This window comes from Bombyx mori, chromosome 21, assembly GCF_030269925.1.
Source record: "Bombyx mori chromosome 21, ASM3026992v2".
In the NCBI taxonomy this organism is placed as follows: Eukaryota; Metazoa; Arthropoda; class Insecta; order Lepidoptera; family Bombycidae; genus Bombyx; species Bombyx mori.
In genome coordinates, this window is record NC_085127.1 from 11,414,164 (window position 1) to 11,433,195 (window position 19,032).

The following is a 19,032-nucleotide window of genomic DNA, read 5'->3' on the forward strand; positions in this document are numbered from 1 at the left end:
AATGGCGTCGCCCAAAGCGTTAACGCGCTCAAAGTTGATCGACTGAAAGAAGTCGATCGCTAAAGCGAGATTGTCGGACGCGGTCGGAGGGCAAGTCGCGGGAGAGGGACGAGTCGCGGGGGCGGGACGAATCGCGGAGGAGGGAGTTGTAGCCGTGTTCGTGTACGGCAGCGGTTTTGCCCAGGCCGAGACACTGGGCACCGCCGCCGGAACGAACGCTGGCTTAGCCTGCGACGCAGAGGGTGCCGAGGCTTTGATGTCTGGGCCGGAAGCTCGGAGGCGGTTTTGGCGGGCGACGCGGCGATTTATTTTAGGGGCTCGGGGGCAACCACGGTAATTCGCGGGGTGACCCTGTGTTCGACACAGGACGCAGCTAGGCGGTTCCGTCGCGGTTTTTTGGTCGCGAGCGCAGAGGGCCGTGGCGTGATCGCCCAAACACTTAACACATCGGGGGCGCGCGTGACAGTTACGGGAAGAGTGCCCGTACAATTGACAGTTATGGCACTGGCTAGGAGTGCCTTTTTTATGGGGGGCTTCGACAGCGATACCAGAGAGCCTACAGACGGTCTGTGTGTTAAAGATTTTCTTACCCTCGGGGGTAGGCTGGAGAGCGACTAGAACCATATTATATGGCTCCCTACCGCGACCGGTGTGCATACGGTGCACAGAATTCACTGGTAGGCCTTGTTCTAACAGGTCGGCTTTTACGAGCTCTACATCTAACTCTTTAGGGATTCCGCGTATTACAACGCGGAGTTCGCGCTCCTCCTGGAGCGTATACGTATGGAAACTTATACGCTCCTTACGGAGGTAAGAAGAGAGGGCCCTATGGTCGTCGGGTGTTTGAACCTTAATTTGAATGCCGTTCGCGAGGTTACGGGCATTCGTGAAATTTATATTTTTGGCCTTAAGGGCCAGGCAAACTCGATCCCAAGCTGCCTTCTCCTGAAGGATAACCGGGGGAGGGGTCTGGGTTTTATTTTGTGCCAACGGACGCGGCGACGGAGTGGCACGGGCTGGGGGCGCAACGGGAGTCTGAGGGCGGGGGCGCGACGCGTTCACGGCTTTGCTAATTTTAGCGGCCGCGGGAGCTCGAGACTCCGCGGCACGCTTCTTACCCTTCTGTACCAGGGTGAATCCATCCGTCGATGAGGCGGGGGCGAGGTCGACCTCCATGTCCGAGTCAGAGTCGGAGCACGAGGAGGCGGGTGCAGGCGACCTACGAGCAAGTGTAGGTGTTTTAGAGGGCGCGACGGAGGCCGCGGATGATCGCTCAGCTGAAACGATGGTCACGGCGGACGACGCAGCAGCTTTTCTCGCCAGTATAGGCGACACGGGAGCGGCAGGCACGACAGAGGCTGCGGTGCTCAATGCAGAAGCTCTGCACGCAGGTACAGGCGACGCAGGAGCAGCGAGCGCGGCGGAGTCCTCGAGAGGGCTCGCAGTGTGATTGGCCTTGAAGGCCAAAAACTCCGAGGCGAGCTGTGGGTGGCGAAGTCGGAGGAATTCCGCGAATACAGCGTCCATGATCGCTGAGTACCCAGGTGGGGCGGCCCCGGGTCTTGAAAACACTCGCCTTGCGGCGAGGCCCCAACTTCTCGGACCTGAGCGGTTCTATTGAACACAGGTGGCAATGCGGCGCGATTACTACAGGACAAAGAAAAAGCACAACAAAACAGAAATTACGAAAAGAAACAAAACAAATAAATACTTGCAGGAAACCACTTTGTCGGCAGATGTACCACAAACACAGAAACAACAAAAGGAAACAAAACAAATAAAAACTTCCAGAAAGAGCACTTAGTCGGCAGATGTACCACAAACACAGGCCGCGCGAACAATGGCCGGGCTAACAAAAGCCGGGCGAACAAAGACCGGGCGATCGAGTGGACGATGAGCACGTCCGCACGTGACGGGTGCCTCTATCGGAATCGACGGAATTACTATTAACTATTAACAATATCTCTTTTTGTAATATAAACCGGTGAGGCAAGGTAAACCTGTACTGTAGTTCGAAACCTCTTTGAATTTACGAGCTAAATGTATCATTTCGTGCCTCGATACAAATTGGAAACATAAGCCGGACTTGTGAACTGTCGCGTTGCGTCTAGTTCCCAGAACGTGTGAGAATACTCCGATTCTAGCACAGAATCTGTTAGTTTATTTACTAATCTTATTTAAATATACATTGTATTTAACTATATATTGATGTTTATAGTCGATTGCAAATGTATTACGCGGAGCAATTTTTTTATATTGTTTTTAATGCCTATTTACGTTGTAGATGTCTATGGGCTCCAGTAGCCACTTAGCACTAGGTGGGTTGTGAGCTCGTCCACCCATAAATAAGCTAAGCAATAAAATAAAAAAAATAAAATAAAAAACTATCTTTACTTCAAATGCGTGCAAGACTGCCCTTTCCACGCAATATACAAGCAGGCATACAAGCAAAACAAAACAAACCGTAAAGTCAAATCGTAAAGCATATTGTATAGTTGTCATGACGTGAAGGATAAGACGCCAATTGTACTCTCACCGAGCATTGCAACAATGCCGATGTTCTATGTTAACTTTTCAACTAAAACGTAACATTAACATTAAGAATCACCCGGAAAAGACTTGTTTAAAATATTAAATTACTTAATCATTTGAAAAGTGTCAATTAACAATTCTCATTTCCCGCTCATATTTCTTCATTTACGTACAACAACGGGCCACTGGAGAAGGGGACGTCGTTAAAGAAACGGAAACACTTTACGTTGAAGACAATTTAAAGAAATTTCCGACAAACAGAAGCGTCCTGTTGAATTAATTTTACTGGTGGTAGGACCTCTTGTGAGGACTCACGGGTAGGTGCCACCACCCTGCCTGTTTCTGCCGTGAAGCAGTAACGCGTTTCGGTTTGAAGGGCGGGGCAGCCGTTGTAACTATACTGAGACCTTAGAACTTATATCTCAAGGTGTGTGGCGCATTTACGTTGTAGATGTCTATGGGCTCCAGTAACCACTTAACACCAGGTGGACTGAGAGCTCTTCCACACATCTAAACAATAAAAAAATAAAAATAAAAATTGGGATGTAATAAAATCTGCCCGTAACAACCGTATTCACAACAAAACAAACCAGAGAAACGAAATACATACGTATAGAGCTCGACGGACTTTTTTTATCGGTCCGTGAGTTTGTGCAGATTAATCTCCAAAATGGCGGAACTAATTTGGATGTTGCTTCCAGTGATGTATTCGGATAATCTCCAAATAACGTTTACAATATTTCATTGGAAACCGTTAAAAAACGAATGCGCGTATGAAATCGCAGACGGTCGGTTCAAATAATGTATGACGTCATTTGAGTTCAACAGGAAAGAGCCACGGTGAAATATTTCTGCAAGCGTGCATCAAGAGTTCAATGCCCTCAAATATTAATTGCATTCAAACAAACTATTGATATTTTACGAATATGTTTATTAACTGATGCTCGTGAAAGAGCTAATTCTAAATTGCCCCGATGCTCTGGGAGGCTTAGTCTTGTTTTATTAGACATTTAAGAAAGAGTCGCCAAATTTATACGTTTATAACGTTACGAATATAGGCTAACTGTTTTGATGTTTTGAAATAGGTAACAAGCACTCAATAGCTGCGCGCATTAAGCCATGGCCATAATTCCTAAATTCGTTAAACCATTTACATTTTTAATTTTTTTTATTGCCATTGTAGGCAGACGAACATACGGCCCACATAATGGTGAGTGGTTACCATCGCCCATGGACGTCAACAATACCAGGGGCAGAGCCAAACCGCTGCCTACTGTTAAGTACTCTCCACAAGCCTCGTTTGAAGAAGGACATGTCATAGCGCTCGGGAAACACCGTGGAGGGGGGAGCTCATTCCAAAGCCGGATGGTACGTGGCAAAAAGATCTCTGGAAACGCACTGTGGATGAACGCAGTAACTCCAGGTAGTATGGATAAACTCTACACCGATGACGGGCAGTGCGATGGTAAAAACGAGATGATAGTATCATTTCAAATAATTCCTCAGAGCACACATGAAAATCCTTTTTCTGTTCTGGCTTGAAGGGTAAGACAGTTTTTAGTTATACCGATTTAATTGAAACGTCAGCTTTACGTCCTTAAATGACCTGAAATAGATCAACTAGGCAATCCATAAAAAAAAATTAAATGAATTTTGAATTCATGTCACAAAAGATCCCTATTCTAAATTCTAGTGATCAGGTTTGAAACACAATCTTCAGCGTAACAAAGGCCAACCTTGCGGTGACAATGGTCCTATCGAGTTTCTCACGCCGCCACGTAATATCGACTCCGGTTCAGTTGAATGATGCCTATAATACGCTTTTCATGAGAATCTCGAAAGGGTTGAACTCGCAACTGTTCCTACATAAAGCTATTTTATGACGGAACTCATATGAGCCGAGCCTTAGAATAAGTCGATCTTAGAACGGCGAAAGTTCGTGAAGAACATCATTGCAGATTAGTCTGAAAATTCTTTTGAAACATCCCTTGTTTTAGTTCTACGAAACCCAAGTTATTTGGCGGGAAGTTAGTTCAGTGCTGCACAACTTTAGTTCCAACTTTTACTGGTGGTAAGACCACCGACCCGCTGGACTGACCTAATAAAGAAGGCAACTGAGCCCACTATGGTCGAATGTACTCGAAACGCTTCGAACCGCTAGATCTGGAAGCGCATTGCCTGGAGGGCGGTCGTCGGGAGCCTGGGCGACCTAACAGGTCCTACTGCAAATACAGTGTCAGCGCAACCACGACACTCTGACAAGAGTGTACGACTGAGAAGAAGACCTCTTGCGAGTCCGCGCGGGTAGGTACCACCACTCTGTCTAATTCTGCCGTGAAGCAGTAATACATTTCGGTTTGAAGGGTGGGACAGCCGTTGTAACTATAATGAGACCTTAGAACTCATATCTCAAGGTGGGCGGCGCATTTACGTTGTAGATGTCTATGGGCTCCAGTAACCACTTAACACCAGGTGGGTTGTGAGCTCGTCCACCCATGTAAACAATAAAAAAAAAAAAAACGGCTATTACCGTAAATTTGAAAGAAACCGTCTGTCTGCCCATTCGACCAATGCCCGTTTAGAAGTGAAACGGTCAATTAAAAACGGCGCGCGCATCGCAAACCAAAAACGCATCGCCACCTACCGTTACTATTTACTGTTAACGCGCACATCTCGTTTATTACTGACACAATCGCGTTATCTTTGCTCTAATATGTGCGTAAACGAAAGGGAACTTCTAAATATTATTCATAACTTTTTTTTAATGCTTAGATAGGAAGGGAGGTAATTATTAGTAAACTAGCTGACCCGGCAGACTTCGTAGTGCCTCGATCAATAAATAAAATACTTAAACTTTTGTATTATCATATTTATCTACCTTTTAAACCTTCTCTGGACTTCCAGAAATAATTCAAGACCAAAATTAGCCAAATCGGTCCAGCCGTTCTCGAGTTTTAGCGAAACTTACGAACAGCAATTCGTTTTTATATATAGTAAATAAAGGGGTCTAACCACGGTCTAACTTATAACCAAGGACGCGAGCGCAGTTGACAAACCCGTATTATTTTGAATCAAGATATCAGCCATCTCTTTCAGACCATCAACGGACAAACTTTTTTGTTATTGCATAGATGGGTGGACGAGCTCACAGCCCACCTGGTGTTAAGTGGTTACTGGAGCCCATAGACATCTACAACGTAAATTCGCCACCCACCTTATAAGTTCTAAGGTCTCAAGTATTGTTACAACGGCTGCCTGTAATTGCATCAGAACATTTAAAGTATTTTAAAGTAACGGATAGTATAACACTTCATAATTAAAACCTACAATTCAATCCCACGGTCGATAGTGAAATAATATAATGACAACAATAAAAAAGCACTAGACAAAACCGCATGTAAACCACAATAACGCCAAAACCGAAGAAAATACTATAAGTGAGTCGACTATTATCAAAGCCGGCAATGTGACTTTCGGACAATTATTGGTAAATCAGAAAAACGAATTATTGACTTTGTATTCCATTGGCAGTCACAAAACTCTTCTGAACGACATCTTAGATAAAATACAGGTTAAGTATTAACCTTTATTTAATGCAGGTTTTGAACCGTATTCTTTGAAGGAGACGATTATATTCAAACCAATCTGTATTGACATATCAATAATTTTTTTTTATCCAAATGCACATATTGCCACCTTTGATAATAGACGACTCAAGTACTCTTTAGTGAATAATTATACTATATATGTATGTTGTGTATTTAGTTTTAAACTTTTGCTGCTTTTGTTGTTGCAAATATGTTTATACTAATTGAGTTTACGGCGCAAGCGTATCACAGGTATGATATTAAGAGCAGACCTGTCTGTCCTCTTTCTAGTGCACAGTTTTCACAGGTTGGTTTATAAAAACATCGATATTTCGACTTTATATACGGTTATTAGTTATTTAAATGTAAGCAATTGAAGGCTTAAAGGTCCTCTTACCAGCTTATAAAATTAATATACTAAATCCATTGATTTTACCATTGTAAGCTCGTGTATTTTCATAAGTTATCATTGAACAACATTCTCAATTTCTTCATCGTATCTGACTTCAACCCTTCATCAGAATCTGATTGTATACCCAGATCTGACTGACTATTACCGATACTATAAAACTATAAAAGACGGATTGCGAGAAATAGTAATAACAGTCCAAGAAACCAGATTAACTCTAATCTAATCCTGTGAATATTATCGTTTTAGGTAAACAGCACAAATTAATATTAAGTAAATCACGTCTCACGTCCGAATCACTTTTAAAGGTTTATTGAACATCGTGATTGAGCTGTGAAGTGTCTCTCAGATCTCACTTATCCGAATGTTCGGAACGTTATTACTTTTACGAGGTTTACACAGACCGACCGAATTACGTGAAGGGTTTTTGATCGGAAAAATATTTATATTCGTGACACGGTCTAAATATTCTTAAAGGGGGCGTTTATTTATTTTTGCGAATCACTTTAATAATAAAAACATCGTAAAAATATAGTGACACAAATCCGTAGATAGTCAGAGAGCACTTGTACCATTAGTAAGCTTTTGGCTTTCAAAGGCATTAAGTTGAAAGTCTTTGTAGTGGAAGTTCGGTCTGTCTTCAGTTCAGGGCAGTTAAATTTCAAGGTCAACTTAGTAATCTAGAAATTTTATACTCTAACGCATTTATCTGTATCTAGGCATTATTAAAGGCAAGCGACGCATAATTTAGTTTTGCTTGGGTAAATTCCGATGATATTTATAAAAAAAATATTATGTTACGTACATTTATTTGTTTGTTGTTATTAATCATTGCATTGAAAATATGCAGGGAAGGCGTACTGCGAGTATATTGTTCGGACGCATATGGATAACGCATTAATTACAATTGATATGTTAGTTAGTACATTAGGTGCTCGGTGGATTACGAATTGAAAGAACAATGCATTAATTTCATTTTGTTATAATGTACATCAGATTTACGTTTCGTCAATTTAAAAAAATCGAAGGTACGTGTAATTCCTATTACGAATTAGAAAGAAGCTGAAAGAAAGAAGAAATTAGCTACATTTCAAAATATCGGGTAGGGTCGATGATTTCAACAAGAAATGACTAAAACTCTATATTCAATCGTTGGTATTTGAGTTACGACGACCGAGCATGTGCCCGCGACAGCTGTCGTCACACCTGCCGTCTTGAGCCCTAAAGATAGGGGGAAATTTGAAACAGAATAACATTGTTGAACAACAAGTACACACACTAAGGAATAAACGACTTTTAATGTTTCGTGTTTTTTTTTGTTTTTTTATATAGAGTTCTGGAATACTTTGGCCACATTGCAAGAAAGGATCACGGCAGCTTGGAGAAGCTAATGGTGACTGGCAAGGTGAACGGAAGAAGACCTCGAGGTAGAGGCCTGACGCGTTGGAATGAACAGATCCGCGCTACCCTCGATACCACAGTTCACGATGCTCTACACTCGGCGGCAGATAGAGGCAAATGGCGTGGAATGATCCGTAATAAACTCTTGTTGCGAGGAGGTGGTCACGGCCCCCAATATTGAGGAAACCAAAGCAAGAAGAAGAATGTTTCGTGAACTATTTAAGGAGTTTAAAAGATATATAATCCCGAACACAAACCTTATTGGTGCCGATCACGAAAGAGTATTTTAAAATAGTTATCGTTCACAAAAAGGACTAACAATAAAGCCTTAAAACTCATTCTACACACGTTAATTATGAAGCCGTATTAGTCTTTCAAATTACCACAACGAAATTTTGGCCCTTCTATTAATCTGACCTTGGACTGCTTGAACTCACGTTCTTTCCTTTCAAGAATCCGTATTATGAAATAGCTCCGGATTATTGGAACCTCTATTATTAAAATAATCCCCAAATTGTAAGCACTCTTATATACCCAATCCCAGTAATAAAATTTGCTTTTGGCTTAAATTTGCCAGGAAAAACGGATTTTTTTGATAAAATCAAATTAAAAATTCATTTGAGTTAGCTTGACGATTAGATGGATCGCTAAAGATCCTATTAAGAGTTCGAAGAAAAATTTTAAAGCAAAATTAGGGATTACACTAAATGGGGAAAAAATATATTCTGTAACAAGGATGTGATGAGCGTTCATTATAAAACGAGGTCATCTTTCATGAAAGATTATTTTGGTCACATTAAAGACCACAGAATAGGTAACCAGAAGCGATTCAAACGATAATTATGAACATTTAAAAAAAAAAACGAATTTATCTCATAGCCGGGTTTCTTTCTATGAAACATATTTAATTAAATTTATTAGCACATGTTTTACATTACATTACTTTAAATTTTAGTTTAGTAGACGTGAAGACGATAATAAATTCATAACTGTGAAACTATAAAAACAACACAAAAGAATGTAGGTACATAGATAATTAAATTAAAACGCCTGGTAAAGTGTATTTATATAGTAACAAGATTATTTGAACGAACAAAATATTACCAGATTATTATTCAATATTTTTTCGGTAAATTTAGATCTCTTAAATCTTAAATCGCATAAATAGAAACCTAATACTGAACTGAATAACTTGATACACGAACACGCAGATATTGCTGTCAACTATAACGTAAATAACTTTGACTTCCTGTGGGATGGAGTTCCAACTGAACCGGGCAGACTTACGAGGCGAAATATCAAACGTGGGGAATGACGGTTTGCTCCTTTAGATACAAGGGTTCATTCAAACCAACATGTGTTCGAGAACGACTATCGCGATGAAGGAATAATACCGTGTTGTTGTTATATTTAACTCGCAAATTTTTTGTACTTGCACAGTGATTGGTGGACTTTTACAGATTGTATAGTGTAAAAATTAAATCGAATAGAATATCGATATAGAATATAATAGCGAACGTTGTAAATGGTTGGAACTGGACGAGTGCTTGTTGCACCCTAGCAATGTCGAATTTACTTACTAGGCATAGAGGACCAAAATCCAAATTCCAAAAATTATTCTTCCGTCTCCTACAATCAGAAATTTAAATAAATTAATTCATTTTTCCCCGCTTAACACGAATTCATGATGAAGTTTGCTTTAACCGTCTGCTTAAAGTCAATACAGCTTGAAAACTGTCGTCTGGGAACTGATAAATCGGTATATGATTTATCGGGTTATGCTAAAATGAATAGGGGGTTCTATTCTACGCTGCAAGCAGAACCTAATATCTGATACTAATATTAATATTCTAATGAAGAATAATGATCATCATGCAGAATTATCTTTCTTCTTTCAGCATGCGACATCCTGCGATGCCATTGTTGCCAAAATCAAGCTTATATGACTTGTACAGGTCTATTATACTTTGTTTTATGAGCAATGCAATAGAACGGAATGAAATGAATATTTATCTCCAACTGTAATAAATTGAGATGGAATTGAATAAAACGAGACGAGATGAAATTAGGTCTTTTAAATTTTTATATTACAGACATCATAAAATGGTTGAAATTTACTGAGACTTGAATGAACTTTTTTGAAGACTGCAGAGGCAATGTCGACCGTATGTTTCATTAACGCACGCTCGTGCAATTTCGTAGATCTTAAACGGTTAATAAAATACAATTGTTACATATAAGCCCGAAGATAATAAAACAAAGAAAACAATTGCCACTCCCCCTTGTTTTCGTCAAAAACCCTGGAAGTTTCTAAGATGAACAAAAAAAAAATCGTATTTTTTTCTAATTGGCATTGACAGAATAGAATCTCCCTCTTACTTTTCTTAACATTTGGATCGGATGGTCACGAATCAAGCTATTATTGTTACGCAAGACGCAAGTTTAGCTCTATTCGGTTTGAAATAGTTTCAAATTCGAAACGGTGACCCGAATGGATCAACTACTCCAACTTTAACTAGATTACAAGCTATGCTAACATAAATTGCTGACAAGAAGAGTTAGCTTGTCACAGAGGATAGAGACTCAGCTATACTTCGGAACTTGATTTATGAATCTTCAGCAGCATGTTTGTTTAACCGATTTCATCCTACTAAAAGGTATTATGTATTAGATATATTAAAAATATTTATAAAATTCATATATCTTATATCAATATGTATTTTAAATTTCTATGTATTTATTAACAAAATATTTTATCTATTTATATGCTTGTTTTATAAACGTAGTACATTATTTTGCCTATTTTTCCTTTAAGTAACTAGGTTTTTTTATCACTCTTGGTTAACTGGTAGATCATTTTTTAGAAATTTAATGTGCCAATTTATATCAATCGGTTTATAATAAATAAAATTAAGATACTATGTGTGTTTTTATTAAAGAGCCTTTCTCTACTTTACTGATCATCCTATTACGCCTTTTCTTAATCATCCTCCATCCATCCATCCTTATCCAACATCATGTGTGAAGATACTTGAATCTCTTTGGAATTGTTTTAGTATTCAAATTTGTGGATAGAACTTTTTGGTTTTGACAGCTTTCCGTATTTAAAATCAGACTCTTCGTCTTAGATATTAATAAAATCCACGAGCGACGCTAGGAGCCATTACGATCAGGAGTCCACAGGGTTATTGTCTGCCTTCCGTTCGTGGAATAAGGAAATTCTTTATAGCAATGAGTATTTTTTTCCTTATGTAGTATAATAATCGAATAAAAAACGAGATAAGAACGAAAAATCTAGTTAACCCGAAATATTATAATGGTTCTTTGCACGTGAAATTTATTTCAGCGGATTCGGTATTTGGATTATCATGCCAACGTATGCTACTACTGGTTGCCTAAGTTACATACACTGAAGATCTATGTTTTGTTTTTGTTTTTTAACCCAAAGAAATGGGCTTTGCAGCAAGCAATCCAACTGACTTTTTTAAAGGAAACGGACAAGTTAATATAAATTCATGCTGGTCAGGAGATCAGTACTTTACATAATGAAGTCAATGTTCAAATACTCGACGAACACTCTGTACTTAAACTCACATTATGGGAAAGGTACAGAGAATAAATAGTACCCTCTCAACTTCCAAAAAGGCGATCACAACTCACAAATTTAATAGCTGATTTCAATTATTTCTTCACTACATACTATTTCTTATTTCTTTATTTACTACGGCAATTTTTATAGTTTTTTAATTATATTCACTTAAAGACTTTTTGTTTAAATGAACACGTAATTAGTCAGTGACCTGCGTACAATCCACTTGATAATCATTCGCCAGACATCTATCAGACATCAATAAACCTCCAATCTGGATCAACGAAACAAAAATATATCATATCAGATTCAATTTGAAGTCTTAGCTTAATTTACCAAGCCAAACCTAGAATTCTCAAAAGATCTTTCTTAGATAGTTTGAAAATTGTCAAGATAAGCTTTCCTCTTAACAGCATTTGGTATCTAATGTAAAAAAACATGTCGCTTACAGAGCTTTGCACTTTAGTGCAGAAAAACTTTGAAAAATATTGTGTTTTCATTTAAAAGGGTTTTCGTGTCAGTTTTAAAATGCACTCTTTTTTCTTAGAAAAAAATAGCATTTAGCATTTAGTATCGGTACTTTAATATGTTTATTAAATGTCTTATTTACGATATAATCTTATTGTTCGTATAGATTGAAAATATCCATAGCATCTTAAGCCGATTTGGAAGGATTTACTTTCTGGACCTGTTTGTACAGAAATAGATACAGGCTGATAGCGGATTCCAATACCGTGGATCCAATTAAATCATAAGTATTTCATTTGCATATTTCTTATAACTGACTAAGTCTGCATTAATATTCCGATGAATTTGACAAATTATTAAATAGACCAAACTGAGATTAAAACGGATTACCAATAAAATAAAGACTGTGCATATTATGTATATGTGGAAGTAATAAATAGGAACCTTTATACCCGACATCGTGTTATTAAATGTAACTGTTTATAAACCAACAAAAAACAAAGCATATTTTGTATCAGTAAAACCTTAATTCTTCGTATAAAACGAATATTGGCAAATCATTTTCTGCTTACATAAATATATACTAAAATTTATAATCAAACCAAAAACTGACCATATAGTTTGGCATTGCCTTTTGCTGGGGTAATTTTAATTTTTTGGTAATTTATTTTCTCTGCTTTCTTCTAGACCGCGCCGTCATTAAGTTCACATCTACATGTATGTGTGGGACACATGTCTGATTTTAATTCAACAATTAATCTTTTTTCCTAAAAAAATTACATCTTTTGTATCCTTATATGAGTCGACTATTATCAAAGCCGGCAATGTGACTTTTGGACAATTATTGGTAAATCAGAAAGACGAATTATTGACTTTGTATTCCATTGGCAGTCACAAAACTCTTCTGAACGACATCTTAGATAAATAACAGGTTAAGTATTAACCTTTATTTAATGCAGGTTTTGAACCGTATTCTTTGAAGGAGACGGTTATATTCAAATCAATCTGTATTGACATATCAATAACTTTTTTTTGTCCAAATGCACAGATTGCCACCTTTGATAATAGACGACTCATATATTTGTTCGAATTCTGGACGAAAAACTTGCTCATGTTAAATTAACTTGGTAAGAGCTTTGTGTCGTGCTATAACTAAGTTTCCAGCTCTTTTAGCGACGTCCAATCGATCTATCTACCTTCCTACCTTTAATGTTGTTATGCGTCGCTAGCAAAACAACATTATAGGAAAGGAAATGCAATTAGTGAGCTTCGTCGAAGCAAATAGCAATTTAGCTCAATATTTTGTACGAATTTCTAGGAAATACACTACGTCGATAATAACGACGACAAGATGGTGAATGATAACACGGCCGTAACGATGAACTTCGATTGCTACTTGTTTCACGTGATATTGGGGGGTGAAGACGGTTTGTCGATTTGCAATGGTTCCGTATACAGAAATAATAATCAATCTTGATTTATTTCTGTGGTTCCGTAGCTTGGTGTCGGAATCGGAACCTTATAAGTTCGTACTGTTCATATGTCCTTGTGTTGTAACAGTTTTGCTCGGAGACTATTAGTTTTAGTACTATGTAAATACAATTTGAAAGATATGATATTGTACAAAGTGGCAATGAGCCGGTCACATCTGTCGAGCCAGCGACGCCAGGTGGGGGAGAAAAGTCCTCGAATGGAGGCCACGGATGGGTACCAGGAGCGTGGGGCGTCCTCTAACCAGGTGGACGACTTAGTGCGCACGGCGAAAAGTCGTTGGAAGCGGAAGGCGGAGGGCCGCATTCTGTGGAAGGCATTGGGAAAGGCCTATGTCCAGCAGTGGGTAGATAAAGGCTGATGATGATGATGATGATGATATTGTACAATGGATTTGGAGAATTGCAAAAAACAAAATGTATACAATGTAATTTAGGCACTGAAATAAAATCATGAGTTTTAACAAGAGTGATAATAGGTTTAAGTTTTGCCATAATATGGTTGTATTCACGTTTCGATCTGCACTAAGAAACCCCTCAATAATTTGTAGCATATAATGAAATGTTGTATATAACTTCAACTATGCTAGCCTATTCTAATGTTCACCAAGACAGTCGGAACCTTAAGATTTGATATTTTTTTAGGAGGATTTCTTATCTTTCGGGGGCCTTTTCAGCTTCACCAGGACAGGTGGGCGAGTACAGGCTCAACCAGGAGGGGTGAGATTTGCTAACAGCTCACGGAGCGCTTCCAAAGGAGATCTAACAGCTCAAGGACAACGGCTTCGCGACTGCATAAGATTGGATTCCGAGTGACGAAGGAAGCGTTTAACAATCAACACGGCCACAATATATAGTATTTTCAATCAATAGCCTTGATTAACTGCATGTATGATTTGTGTAATTTACATATCTAACTGTCGTCATTAAAATTAGTGTAATGTGTTCGGGAGCAGGAAATAATCCAAAATCAAGCCAGGTCCTGTTTTGAATAAATTTTAAGCAGAAATTCGTGACACATACCTCCTATTACCCAAGGTGAGACCGTGGCGAGGACTGGATGTCATCAAAGTATATCAAACCAGTTGTGGTGAACGCAACCACCTCAGAGTACTGAAGCGAATACTTCTTTATATTAACTCTTACGATTCTCAATGAAGATCGGGGATAGCAAAGACTTCGTCTCTATTCTGTGCTCTGGATTGTTTTAAATTAACGGGCAAACGATCATGCAACAGTGACGCATATCAATCGGAATATGTTGAATCGTATGTGTTGGAATTTCGATCCACTCGAACACTAGTACTCTACAGTAAACATAAACGAAAATAATAATTGATCAGTTTTTTTTTTTATTGCTTAGATGGGTGGACGAGCTCACAGCCCACCTGGTGTTAAGTGGTTACTGGAGCCCATAGACATCCATAACGTAAATGCGCCACCCACCTTGAGATATAAGTTTTAAGGTCTCAAGTATAGTTACAACGGCTGCCCCACCCTTCAAACCGAAACGCATTACTGCTTCACGGCAGAAATAGGCAGGGTGGTGGTACCCAACCGCGCGGACTCACAAGAGGTCCTACCACCAGTAAATTTATAAATTCATTATAAATATTCAGTTATAAATATTCAGTATTATAAATAAGAACATAAAAATATCTGAACGTCTTCATTCATGTTGAGATCTGGAAGATTCTGGTCTCCAATGACAATGGAAAAGCCGTGTGAGCTCCTTTCCCGTCTCACTTAATGTATACAACAATACAACTATATATTAAATTTAATACGACAAAATAACAACGTCAAGAACAAAAGATTGAGCTTCAAATTTTAAATGGCTCTTCGTTGTTATATTACTGGACTAATCATAAAGGCCTTGGACACATGTTCACTTATGAATAACGATGGTTATTAACATTAATTAACTGTGCACGAAATGTGTAAGTCTGGATGCATGTTATGTGATTCGAACCTAGCATAGAACAACTAATGCATTTGGTGAACGGAAGATTAAAGTTTTCATTGTATTTATTTATGAACTTTACAAAAAATCATAGAGTAATAACCGGTAATATAGTACTGCAAGGAGGCATAATAATATAACATCCTATTGCCGTTAGGATGTAAAAGTAGGTGTTTCTTTGCTTCCTGTTTTTTTTTTCTTGTTTTAAAATTGGGACAGCGGTTATTCTTATAAACCCATGTCTCAAGTTCATTATGTTTCGTATGTGTGTGTGTTTTTTTTCTACCAATCGTTGGTAGCCTAAGGGGCTATTCCAATTTGGCGCGGACCGGTAGGTGAGCTCACGGGCTTAACCTGAGAGCATTGCTAATACTAGCCCTAGCAAGAGCAGGGCTTCGCTGACTCTACTACCGGATCGGAATCGCGACCCACTGAGAAGATCCGGCGAGAAACTCAGTGGGTTCGTGTGTATGGGCTCTAAGTCCACCAGCCCAAATGCTAATAGAAGACTCCGATTAAAATTGCGAATCATTCATAAGCCTATTCCATTACTCACTCATACAGTATGTAAACACGAATTTCCAAGTTCAACCCTTGCTTCGAACACCCCATTGATCACGAAACTCATCAATAATAATTTGAGACTGATGTCCGGCAACTAATGAAATTGACTTTACATGTAGATAGTTTACAGGTGCACAGAATATTAAACTTTAAATGATGATACATACGTTATTTAGTTTGTCAAGCCAATTATATCTATTATTTACATACATATATCGTTGATGATGTTGGAGTACAATTGCTACGGCATGCGAAAAGAATAAAAAAAAGGGTGCGTGTACTTATGTACGCGCGTAAGAAATTATACTTTATTTTTATTAAATTTATTTCTTTTTTTTAATTGAAATTTTAATCAATTTGAAAAAAAATCGATTAAAAAACATCCTCAAACACGCATATCTTTTCCATCCCTTTTCTTGACATCGTATAAATTCGGTAATTCTCGGTACGGTTCGGAAAATTCACCTGCGGCTATATTCAGACTCGCCAAGTTACGTGGGTCGTATTGTAATGAGCGATTTAGTGGACAACTTCATTTCTGTTAATCTTGTGTCACGGTGCGCGCGCATCGTAAAGTTTCACTCTCATCAATTTTTCATAACGCGCCTAAAGAAGTATAACTTCAAAAATTGTTCACTCCTTTTGAAATCGTTTTGTGACGGATTTGAGAAATCTCGAATTTTGAGCATATAATATTTAAATACTTAACTCCGTGCGCGTTTCGTTTCTCAGTAACTTTGAAGTCGTCATCGTCGTCACCTAATGGGTTCCATTAGTTAATAGCAGATAAATAAAAATAACGGTAAATAAAAACTTACTCATCGTGATATTAGATGTGGGAATTTTGTCATTTTGCAATTGACTTTCAGGTGATTAAACGTGTTTTCGATTACAACTGTGATTTGAAATCTACATAATTGTAAAGAGTTGTAAATCCATTTGAACAGCAAGCGTTCGATTCATAATATCACTGTTATTATGATAAATGTATTGAATTTACACAAATTAATTGTTTCTTTCAATATTTATTTATTGGTGTTATTGTTAACAGAATAACAATGTCAAATTCGAATACAAAATTTAATAACACTAATAATTCCGGTATAGTTGATTCATTATTATTCTTCTAAAACATTAAGCATTGTTGTTGTAGATATATAATCGTATATAATCGTATATCGTCTAATAACTATAATACGTAATTAAAGAAATCGATCATTCTAGAGACACATTAGAGCTTTTAAAAATATCACTGTTGATACTAAAAAATATAGCAGTGGATGGGTAATTGGATACAGTAGGATACAAGTAGGTATTACGACGTGATTCAAAAAACGAAATAAAAATCGGCGTTTAATGTTATGGGTACCTACATATAGTTCCAAATTAGTACCTATATCGAAAATATAAATATGTTTTTTTTCCTAGATTTTGAACGTTTCTAAAGATATTAATTTTCCTAAAATTAGATACGTACATTAAGTACCCATTAGTGTTTCATTAACGTATTTTGTTGTTTGTTTAACGATATCGCGCATATTAATGATTATTATTATTATTGTTACCCACTATAGACTGAACAGGCTCTCACTCTTAATAAGCTTATAATAATTAAATTTTACTTACAGCTGCTGGATACATGACATTCATTCAGGACACATTGGTAAATTATCCACGATTCCAGTTCAATCATAGTGGACGCGGTCATTTTACACTAAATATTAATTAAAAACCAACAGTGCTCTTAAATTAGGTGTCTTGGATAATTACAGAAAATACTTGAGCTTTTTCACGTTCTATTTCGTAAAACCATGAGATTTTCATTCAATTTTTATACAACACACACGCAACTGTCCGTACATGCGAGTCTCTGTTGATAAATAACACCCACACAGAAGGCTGTCACGAATTGAATGATTTGATTGGGTCTGGCCGCTGAGCGGTACCGGTGCGCCCTCACAAGCGGGAATCCGGATATGCGTCCCAATGTTGCAAGCTTCTATTTAAATTTTACCAAGCTAAAATTTAAATTAAATTACAAAGAGGATGTTTACTTTTTCATATAGAAGTTCAATTCTGATAAATAATTTAATGTGGCAGTCTTATTTTTTACTGCTGACATTACATAGTGAAGCTGTGTGAAGCATAGTGTGTAATAAAAGTGAAACCCGCAAAATTATAATTTGCGTAATTACTGGTGGTAGGACCTCTAGTGAGTCCACGCGGGTAGGTACCACCGCCCTGCCTATTTCTGCCATGAAGCAGTAATGCGTTTCAGTTTGAAGGGTGGGGCAGCCGTTATAACTATACTGAGATCTTAGAACTTATATCTCAAGGTGGGTGGCGCATTTACGGTGTAGATGTCCATGGGCTCCAGAAACTACTTAACACCAGGTGGGCTGTGAGCTCGTCCACCCATCTGAGCAACAAAAAAAAAGTGATTCTGAACATTAACTAACTCATTCATAAAATAACTTGTGTCAACCTTGTTTACAAAGTAGGCGAACAATTTTAACAACTAAAAATGCTAATTAACGTCATGATCGAATTCTACAGTTTTCGTTTTTTTTTTTCTTAAAATCCCTTAAGTTTGCTGGTGTTTTTTAATTCTTGAAACATTGATATAGACAAAGTGAAGTGGTATAGAGTTTTTTATACAAGTATCGAATAAAAAATAATTTATCATCTCAGGTGGCATCATTGATGTTATGTCTATGGGATACAAACCTCGTCGTGAGCCGAGGCCGAGAGCTTGTATGTCAATAATCCTCAAGTGAAATTATATGTTCAATATTTTAATACCTGGGTGTAATATAAATTTTGTCAATTTTCATCAAGTTCCTAAGAGATTATCTCGTCAAACTCGTACTCTCTAACTTAAGAAGCAGAACGGATAAATGCACTGCCAAATATACTTTGATCAAACTTTCTACACAAAGTCAGCTTAAGGTAATCAAAATTTCCTTCAGGATCGCCTGTTAATCGAGTACCGACTGAACTTCGACAAGTTTTGAACTTAGCGATAGATA

At 37.9% G+C, this 19,032-nt stretch overlaps 1 protein-coding gene across 1 annotated transcript in view; it reads right to left on the minus strand.

Annotated features, from left to right (window-relative positions):
- Positions 1–18,012, minus strand: part of LOC101745578 (tumor necrosis factor, alpha-induced protein 8-like protein 2 A) — a 98,578-nt gene extending 80,566 nt beyond the window's left edge. The window contains exon 1 of the mRNA XM_012693411.4: positions 17,630–18,012. The gene's annotated coding sequence lies outside the window, so the exon portion shown is untranslated. The remainder of the gene's footprint in view (positions 1–17,629) is intronic.
- Between the last annotated feature and the right edge of the window lie 1,020 nt (positions 18,013–19,032).